Here is a 9,928-nt window from a genome sequence, read left to right on the forward strand (position 1 = left end):
AATTACATTTAAATAATATTATCTTATGGACATACACCACGACATATGTATGTTATACGTAGTTTTTTTTTTCTCAAAAAGTAAAATAGGTGTATTCCTTATTGTTGTGACTGCTCTGCTTGTTCTTCGTCTTCTTTTTTTAACAATACTCTGGGTTTTGCATACAAAAAGGGATAATGATAAGAGATAATCATTATTATCTGCTTTGGTAAATTCCAAACAGAACTGGGATTTGAAAACATCAAAACTTTATCCCTTTCAAACACACACAATGAAAAGTAAAAAGTAAAATCAGAATAGAAAAATAATAAAGAGATAAATACACAAATTGTTCGAAAAGGAGCAGGTGAGAAGATAAACCATTGTATGATTGCCCCTCTCGTACATCAATATTTAAGTCTTCCCACACCAGTTAAACCCTTAAAGTACTTTCACATTAAATGAAACCTATAAGCTATTTATATTTATTTCCTCATAATATATAAAAAAAAGTTGAAGTGACTGTCTTTTGTGTCATCAATTTGTAACATTAAAATAATTTGCAATGTAGAAGTCCTCCCTCGTTGTGTGTGCTACACTGTTCACCGCTAGGTGGCAAACTAACACTTTTTTTCGAGCTTCACGGTTTCGTCTTATCTTGCTCTTGCTGAAACTCTTACGGAAGCTATCATTGGTCCTTTACTGCCAGGAGCAACGTTTTGAAACATGCGAAAAAATGACATTTATATGACTTGAATTTTTCAACTGTACTAAAAATGACCATCATGGTATCATTTAAAGTCTCCTGCAAAAGTATTTTTACCCTTTGATTTTTTTCTTATTTTTTACAAGGCCTAAGAAGTATCCATGTGGTTGCATAAAACTTTAATTTTCTTTCCATTTCACAGTCTAGTACTACTTGGTCTGTTATATAAAATTCTCATAAAACAGTGGTCATAACATGATAAAAAAGAGAAAAGGTTTAAGAGGTTAGAATATATTTGCTAGCAATAATAAAGGAGGATTAGCATTTAGATGAAAAATTCAGATTAATTGTAAATTGCATTGTAGTTTTTGAAACAATGAAGTTACAACTTTATTACAAAGTTGCAGTAAGCTGTTTGCTTTAGATGACCAATGTTGTTTAATTAGTTTGAGTGTCAGCAAAATGATGCTAAAACTATAAACTGTCCCCATAATCTGATTTAAGGAGATCCAATGGCAACTGGTTAATTAGCATAACATTTCCAAATTACAGTATTTTCAAAGAGAGTACTTAAGCTCACTCCACATAACTGTTTCAAATCTCCTCTCTACCTCAGCCTACAAGGCAGAAACTTGTCAGTCAGCTGGAAAGAAAAGTCGTTCATGTGAAGCAAACATTCCCGGTGTGTGTTCATTTGGGTCAGGTCCCTTCAATTGGAAGTCATTGTTGCCTCTTCATAACCCCACTATTACAAGGACAAAATTGTTTTGATCACAATGATTGTCCCTGGTTGGTTTGAAACTACCTTCTTCTAGCCACTGACTCAGTTTTGTGCTATTACCAAAAGTGGGCCATGCAGTTCTGCTGTATTTCCAAGATGATGACCCATGCCAGATCAAATGGAGGGATTAAATAATAACCCTTTAATCGGCCCAGTGTCATCCACCTGCAGTGGAGCCTTTCATGGGACACCAGAGCTACTCTTCCCCTCTGGCAACCAAAGGGAGCGTTGGGAATACATTTTCTCTACTCTCTGACTCACTTTGCCAGTCACCCTGGATACTCATTACAGTGTTCTCTCTTAAACAATACCTGCCCAGCAGCCTGAAAAGACACAAAAGCAGCAGAGCATTACGGGTGCAGAATGATGAAAGTTTTATAGATTAAAGAGGACCAACTTTGTATCATCCTGACCATGGCATGTTGAGTGTTGTTTTCTCTCTCTTGCAGTTCTGCAAGAGAGAGAAAAATGCCGTTTTGGCAGTGGATTAAAGCCCAGACTGTATATCCACAGATCCTGACAATGTCTTGTGTGGTATAATAGACTTGGTGTTGAAAGCTGAAATGAATGCATGCAACAAGACACACAATAGAGACACAGCTTTGTGAGATAAACTGTGATATACGTTCCCTGCAGGAGTATTAAAGGGGCAGTATTATGTATTTTCTAGGCACATAGTGCAGTTTGTTATCTTAATCAAGTAACTATGTTCTTTAGTTGCTGTAAAATACTATATAGATCGAATATGGCTTCAAAGAAATTTGACATTGTAAATTAACACCTTGAAATTGGGCCTCTGTCTCTTTCTGAAACTCCTTCAGGAAGTCATCACACAATGGCTCCCCTTTAGCAAAGTTTTTACCAGCATTGAATTGAGAAGTAGCTCCTATAATGAGCTCAGCAGATGAGCTGTTCCATCAACTGTTTGCTAATTGCTCCTGACTAGTCTGAAGGAACTGAATGGGAGAGAATAGGAGGAGGGCTGCTCTCTGAGGTGGACTCTTGGAAACTCCAGTTCAGAGGAGGAGCTGTGTCTCAAAGGCGGAGCTATGTCCACCCAGGTGTTTTGCACAGTTGAATGGTTGCTATGGAGATTAAACATGCAACACTCCAAGTATGCACTCCATTATAACATTATGGCAAATAAAAAAAAAAGATGATTTCAAGTAATATTGTCAGTTTAATAGAAGTCTCTCTGCTTGAGGTGGCAGCATGTTGGAGTTGCTCTGCTACATTAGTTTTGATTGGTTGTTTTTGAAGACATTTGGTTGAAGCATTGGCTTTCTTGAATGAAACAATTTTTGCTCTTACCTTCTTACTTTTGGACAGTTGTTATGATAAATTCATGGATGTGGAGCAGGACCAAAGAGTAGAGAGGGAAGGAAGACATTCACTCCTTGCATTGATCACAATGGGCAACCACCATATCCCCAACTCCAACATCTCTCTGCCTGGATTTATAACCAAACAGTTGACAGAAATTCATGGAGGCGTGGCTGAGGCAAATTAGAAGTATCAGCGATGCTTACAAACAACTTATGGTGACATTAAAGACATGTTATTGTAGAATATTGTCTCTGCAGCTCAGATGTTGAGCTGCTAGCATGGCAAATTGCTGCAAGACTGATGTCTATTGGAGATTAGGGTTAGGATTCCTGTCCACAGCATCACAATCAAAATGACTTTTTAAAGACAGTTATGCTTGTAGCTTTGCAAACAATTTTTTTTAAAATTCAGATTGAATGAAAGCATAAGTGAAGGTCAATTCTCAGAGTCTCCATTGGGTTTAGGCTTGGCCTTTGACCAGGCCATTTCATCCCTAAATAAGATTTGATCTGTCGGTCTTCCTAGAAAACATTTTGAGTGTCGGCCAAAAAGTTCAGTTTAGCTTTTGCTACAACTTTAAGTGACTTTTCTTACAAAAGGTTTATTCCAGCAATTTCTCTCTTTCTTTATTTCTTTCTGTCTAGTACTAATTTTCCCCAGGCTTTGAAAACAGCAGTAATCAAACCACTGATAAAAAAGAACAATCTAGACAAATCACTACTGCAGAATTACAGGCCGACCTCTGACGTCTGACCTTCCATTCATCAGCAAAGTTATTGAAAAAGTTGTGTGCAAACAGTTAAATAGCTTTCTAACAATAACCAACCACTTTGACTCCTTCCAGTCTGGTTTCCATGGTTACCACAGCACAGAAGCTGCCCTCGTAAAAGTGTTCAATGATATCCATGTAAAGATGGACTATGTGAGAACCACAGTGCTGGTTCTGTTGGACCTCAGTGTTGACCATGACATATTACTGAATCGACTAGAGAGTTGGGTCGGACTGTCCGGTCCAGTGCTTAACTGGTCTGAATCTTACATAAAGAACAGGGATTTCTTTGTTTCAATTGGAAACTTCTCATCAAAGAGGTCAAAGGTCACATGTGGGGTACCCCAAGGTTCAATCTTAGGACCTTTCTTATTCAATATTTATATGCTCCCACTGGCTCAGGTTATAACAAGAAATAATATTAGCTACCATAACTATGCAGATGACACACAGCTCTACATTACGATGTCACCAGGTGACTCCATCCAATCACTGAACAGATACTTAGAACAGATCAATGTGTGGATGTGCCAAAACATTCTCCAGCTGAACAAAAACAAAACTGAAGTTTTGGACCTAAAGAGGAACGATCTAGAGTCAGTGCACAGCTTCAGTTACTACAACTAAAAATCAGTGATCAGCCCGAAACCTGGGAGTAGTGATGAACTCTGACCTGAACCTTCAGAGCCACATAAAGACAGTTACAAAGTTGGCCTTCTATCACCTGAAGAACATTTCCAGGATTAAAGGACTAATGTCTCAGCCAGATCTAGAGAAACTCATCCATGCCTTTATCTTCAGTCACATTGATTATTGCAACAGCGTCTTCACAGGTTTGTCCAACAAATCAATCAAACAGCTGCAGCTGATCCAGAATGCTGCTGCTGGAGTTCTCACTAAAACCAGGAAGATAGAGCACATAACACCAGTTTTAAAGTCTCTCCACTGGCTCCCTGTAGCTCAAAGAATAGACTTTAAAATATTGTTGTTAGTTTATAAATCACTGAATGGTTTAGCACCACAATACATTAAAGATCTGTTGCTGTTGTATCAACCTTCCAGAACTCTCAGGTCTTCTGGTTCTGGTTCTGCTCTGCATCCCCAGAACCAGAACCAAACGAGGAGAAGCAGCATTCAGCATCTATGCACCAAAAATCTGGAACAAACTTCCAGAAAACTGTAAAACAGCTGAAACACTGACTTCCTTTAAATCTCAACTAAAAACCCACCTGGTTAGGATTTTATTTGAAACATAATCTATTACAAATTTAATGACGGAATCTGACTTGATGTTCTGTTTTGATTGTAGATTCTATTTTGCATTGTGTTTTTGTGTTTGATTTGATGTAAAGCACTTTGAAATGCCTTGCTGCTGAAATGTGCTATACAAATAAAATTTGATTGACTGATTGTTTGATACTCATAGTTGTCGAATCAAAAGGTTTCCAGCTCCATTCTTACAAGATAAGATGGATCATAAAACAAGAACCACGCTTAAAGGCATTAACTGCCAAAGTAAATCCCTTGATAATATTGTTCAAATGAAACAGATTATGCTTAACGTTTAATATAATTGTTCTCCTCAATTATTTAAATTGTGAACGCTTAAGACTCTTAAGTTCTTGAATGCATTACACGAACCTCCACATATTTAACAGTTTATGTGCAACACTCAGTTATAGTAACTCTTTATGTGTTTTTAATGAGTTGCTTCGGTGTAAATGTGACATTTTGAGTTGCCACAGCTTCCCCGCCCCTGTATCTCCTTCTCAGTGTGAGTTTTCTATTTCTTTCTTTCTTGACCAAGGTTGGAGCCGCTCTCACAGGGTCCAATAATGATTGCTTAGATTTGAGGGAACCAATCCCTCCAACCACAGCTCCCACTCTGCTCTGCTGTGGACCACCAAATGTGTTCCAAACAAGGAGAGCCAGTGAACCAGGGATACCTGATGCTCTTGGGAAACGGCTCATATTTACATTTCATGCAATGCAGTAGCTCCTGTAGGTCAGATTATGGAAAGCAGTTTACTCTGGTGCAGATAAAAGCAGAGGGTGTATTTACAGGGATCAGAAGAATTAGTCTTAAGTCACTTATAGCAGTTTGTGTTCAATTTTGATGTCGTCTGACAAGGGCTTCTCTTTTCCACATGATTTAACATGTTATCTACTGAACGTGTAGTTTCTCTATTTGTCTGCTGGTTTAGGTCAGTGGTGTTCAAAGTGCTGCTTAGGGGTCATTTGTAGCCATTGGAACGATTTTGTGCATTTCCCCACCTCAGTTCAAGAAGCGAGGAGCCAGTAAAAAAAAAAAGAAATAGTAATTCTTCTTCAATGGAAAGTGTTGGTCACAAAGTATTTTTTATTTTATTAGTCCTGCTTTCTTTTTGCTTTAATAATTTTATGGTACGTACAGCCATAAACTCAATCTGTTTACTCAGAAGCAGATGAAGGCACACCCGTTCATTAAAGATGGCTAAAAGAAGCAAGTTTTTTTTATTTATTTTCTTTTGTTTTGAAGAAAAAAGTTCTCATTTTTGTTGTTGGGAACGAAATAAAAGATTTTCCAGATTAACAAAAACAGAAAAGCGTCACTCAGAACGTTATGTCAGATATAGGAAAAGCTTCAGTCTTCAGATTGATACACACATTCTAGCCTCAGATCAATGCAGCAGCAACTTTGTGTCACAGCTCTGTTGCATCTGCAGCAGGTATTTCACCACTGCAAATTATAAACTCAGACATTCATTATATTTTACAGGCTGCAAAACGCTGCAGGTTGTATGTTGATGATGCTGCAGCTGGACTCATGACAAATACTTCAAAGTTAGCATCACCTTCTTTCATGTGGTCCTCTGATTCTACTGGTCTACGGCCAAAAGCCTATCTGGGGTTTTCCAATCGTTTTAGGGTCGTTTTGATGAGCTGAATCCAAAAATCACATTGGTTTTGCTCAATCAGGTCGACTTTCTGAGCTATGGAGCAACATGAGCATCAAAATGCATGACTTGTTCTCTCATCTGGATCGGTTTCCTGAGAATCTGATCAATGAATGATGAGCAGGAGGAGAGGAAAGAGACGGAGAATTTAGCACAATGAAGACATAATGTTCAATTCACATGTACTTATCATTATTAGTGTTTATTATAAAATTTACAGAAATCCACGTTTGTAACATTTAATTAATAACACTCCGTTAGAAAAAAAATCTCCCAAAACCTTTTTTGGATGAGAAATATTAATGGACATGAACTGATAATGTTACAAATGTCATGATGGTTTGTACAAAAATGTTATCAATTTAGTCAGAAGATCAAATTCTATAAATTAAATTAGAATAAAAACTTGATTGAGAAAAATGGATGTCACTTTTGGATTCAATGGTGCAAAATAATCCTAATTCAGTTATAAAAGAGACAACTTCCAAAGAATATTCTTTGTAACCCGGTGTTATTTGCTGTAGTTTGTTCAAAAAATTCTGCATTGTCAACAGGGGGCGCTGATAACTCATTAAACAACTTGAACTTGGTTCAACACAGACACAAATGTCCACAGAATCTTATCTGAGGTCACCACCTGATGGAAGGGGTCAATAGTTGTTATGTGTGTGTGTGTGTGTGTGTGTGTGTGTGTGCGTGTGTGTGTGTGTGTGTGTGTCTATGGGTGTGAGTGTGCGTGTGTGTGTGTGGGTTGGTGTACACCACCACCTGGCGCCATTTACCTCCCTTAAGTTACCGAAGCCAGAACTCATTAACCATTTAATGACCGTGACCTGACTCAGTTGGTCACAGTGGCACTGCCATGTCTGGAGCTCACCTGATAACCCAGAACCTTTTTAAAGAACCCAGCACTCGCCCGCTTTGGGCTGGTGAGGAAGTGTTCAGGTTTATTTTATAGTGGTGTTGGCCAACAGATTCTGAGCGACCGTGTGTACATGTGGGTTGAGAACTGCAAAAACAGTAAGCTGTCCTGATCTGTGATCCCTCTGCCAGGCATACCGATGCTGCTGACTCTCCTGAAGAAAAAAAAAATCTAATCAGCTTCCAGTTTTACTGTTTTCCTCTCATGGGTTGCATTTCTTACTTCTTACAGCACAGAATTCTAGCATGCATCACTTATGGTAGGAGATAGGCACAAAAACTTAAATCCACCAAACACACAGTCAGATAAAAACAGTGGAATGGAGGCAGAATTAAAGCCTCAACATGTTGACTTTGGTGCAAATTAGAATGAAGGAGTGAAGGTATGGTTTCTGTTAATACACAAATTACAGTAGACAAGATTATTTTCATTGGAGATTTGTAAAGGAAACACTTTATCTTTATTAGCCGTGCTACATTTGTAACATGGGCCTCCATTGCTGACATCCTCTGATCCAGGTCTCATTGTGTCTGAGTCTGAGTGGACTGGCAGCCCTGAAGGGGGCAGAGTGAAAGACTGAAAGCATGGAGGGATGAAAAACAAAACAAGCCTGGTTTGGCTGCAGGGAATTGGATGATTAGGTTGAAAAGCAAAGTCAGACGTGCCTCCTGTGTGTGTTAGCCAGGGCTTAACGTGGTTTTTGCAGAGACAGTTTAATCCTCGGGACAAAGATAATGCATGCTGGTGGAGAGCTCTGTGTTCACTCAAACATTCCTCTCTTCTAATCTTCCCTCTTAAAAACAATACATGTTTTTATAATTTTTTAAAAAGTCTTAGATAAAATGACTGGGAAGTGTAAGTTCAGTCAAAGGTTTTTAAAGAATTACTGTTTTATAATTGAAGTAAATAACATTCTCAGTCAATGTTTTAGATCACGTAATACATTTCAGTCCCATATGTAGATAACCTGAGTAAATATGAATAAACTTATTTAATTAAGAGAAAAATAGCTCCCAAAACCAACCTGAATATACATATGACATCATGACAGAACTGTGGTTAATATTCTTTTGCAAGCTGAGTTAAAATTCCCATCAAGTTACCTCTGCAAATGCCAGCTAATGACGCATTTACTTGATACGGATGTTTTGAATTGGAGCAACACTGTAAAACATGCAGCAGAAACAAAAAAATAACTGAAACAGAACCTGAGTGACAACACAAAGTGAAGAAAAAAGAGCTCTAAAACAAAACTTCATGCCTAACCAGAATCAGTCTAAGACTCTTTCAGGCTGGCAAAGAGAAATCCAGGCACTTGAGGCCACGGTTCTTGATTGTAGACTCAGGTAGGGAAAAACTTTGGGAGAAATCCAAGGTCAAAACAAAAAGAACACAAATAGCCATCTTACTTTTGCCCAAAAAATATCTTGATAATCTCCAAGACTTTTGTGCACAGTCTTGACAACAGTAATAAAAGTAATAAATGAATAAATAAATAAATAAATCCATATTGTCTGTGGGTATATTATTTGAATGATTCAGGATGAAGTAGAGAGAATGTTTTATCATTAATTCTCTGACTTTCTTTCCCTTATAAAGAGCATTTTGTGTTTAGTTTTCTTTGTCTGATATTAACATTTGTTTGATGATAAAGAAACATTGAAATATATTTGAATCCTTCAAACTAGAAACCCAGACAGACACATTCAGAATAAACTATTGAAAAAAATGCATCAGTAACGATTTTTTCAAACTTTAGGTGCTTTGCAAATTGGCTCTGATTTAACATCATATATCGTTGCACGTTTCACCTTGTATCAGGTTCTTCTTTGCCCCAATTCTCTGCTTGTATTTAAACAATCCAATACTTTTAACCTTATTCTCAAATAGTCAACAATTTATAGGCCATCCATCCATCCATCTGTCCCTCCCTCCATCCATCCATTTTTGTAGTTGTGACTCGACAAAATATAATATAAAATAATATGAGATTGTTCATGCATGGATAGGTTAGCTAGATCATTCTTCTTTAAGCTTCTACTAATGACACACTGATACTTCTTACAGTTGAAAATGACCCTGACCTTGAAGACTGTAATACCAAACATCCCATGGTCGCTGGAATCCAACGAAGGTTGGATGTCTAATTAATTACAATCCATATCAATAGGCCATTATCTGCCATGACCTTAAGAGGGGGATATGGAGCTCTGTCTGTCACGAGTTTGTATTTATTAAATAATCCAACCTCTATACAAGTTTACCTCTTGGTCTTCACCATTAATGCACAATCATGGCTCAATCAAGACTAGAAAGTATGAGCAGAGTGAGGGAAGGTCAGCGCTGGACTGTTAGAAACGTTCTGATGTTGTCTTTGGGTTTAGAGAGAATAGGTTAAATCTCGGAGACTAAACTGAACATAAAATGTCGGAAACGGACAAGTTAAGATTGGAATTTGTTCATTTGAAACAGAAGTCAATGCTAGTCAACAAAAAAAAGAAACACATCA

This window comes from Gambusia affinis, linkage group LG08, assembly GCF_019740435.1.
Source record: "Gambusia affinis linkage group LG08, SWU_Gaff_1.0, whole genome shotgun sequence".
Taxonomy (NCBI): Eukaryota; Metazoa; Chordata; class Actinopteri; order Cyprinodontiformes; family Poeciliidae; genus Gambusia; species Gambusia affinis.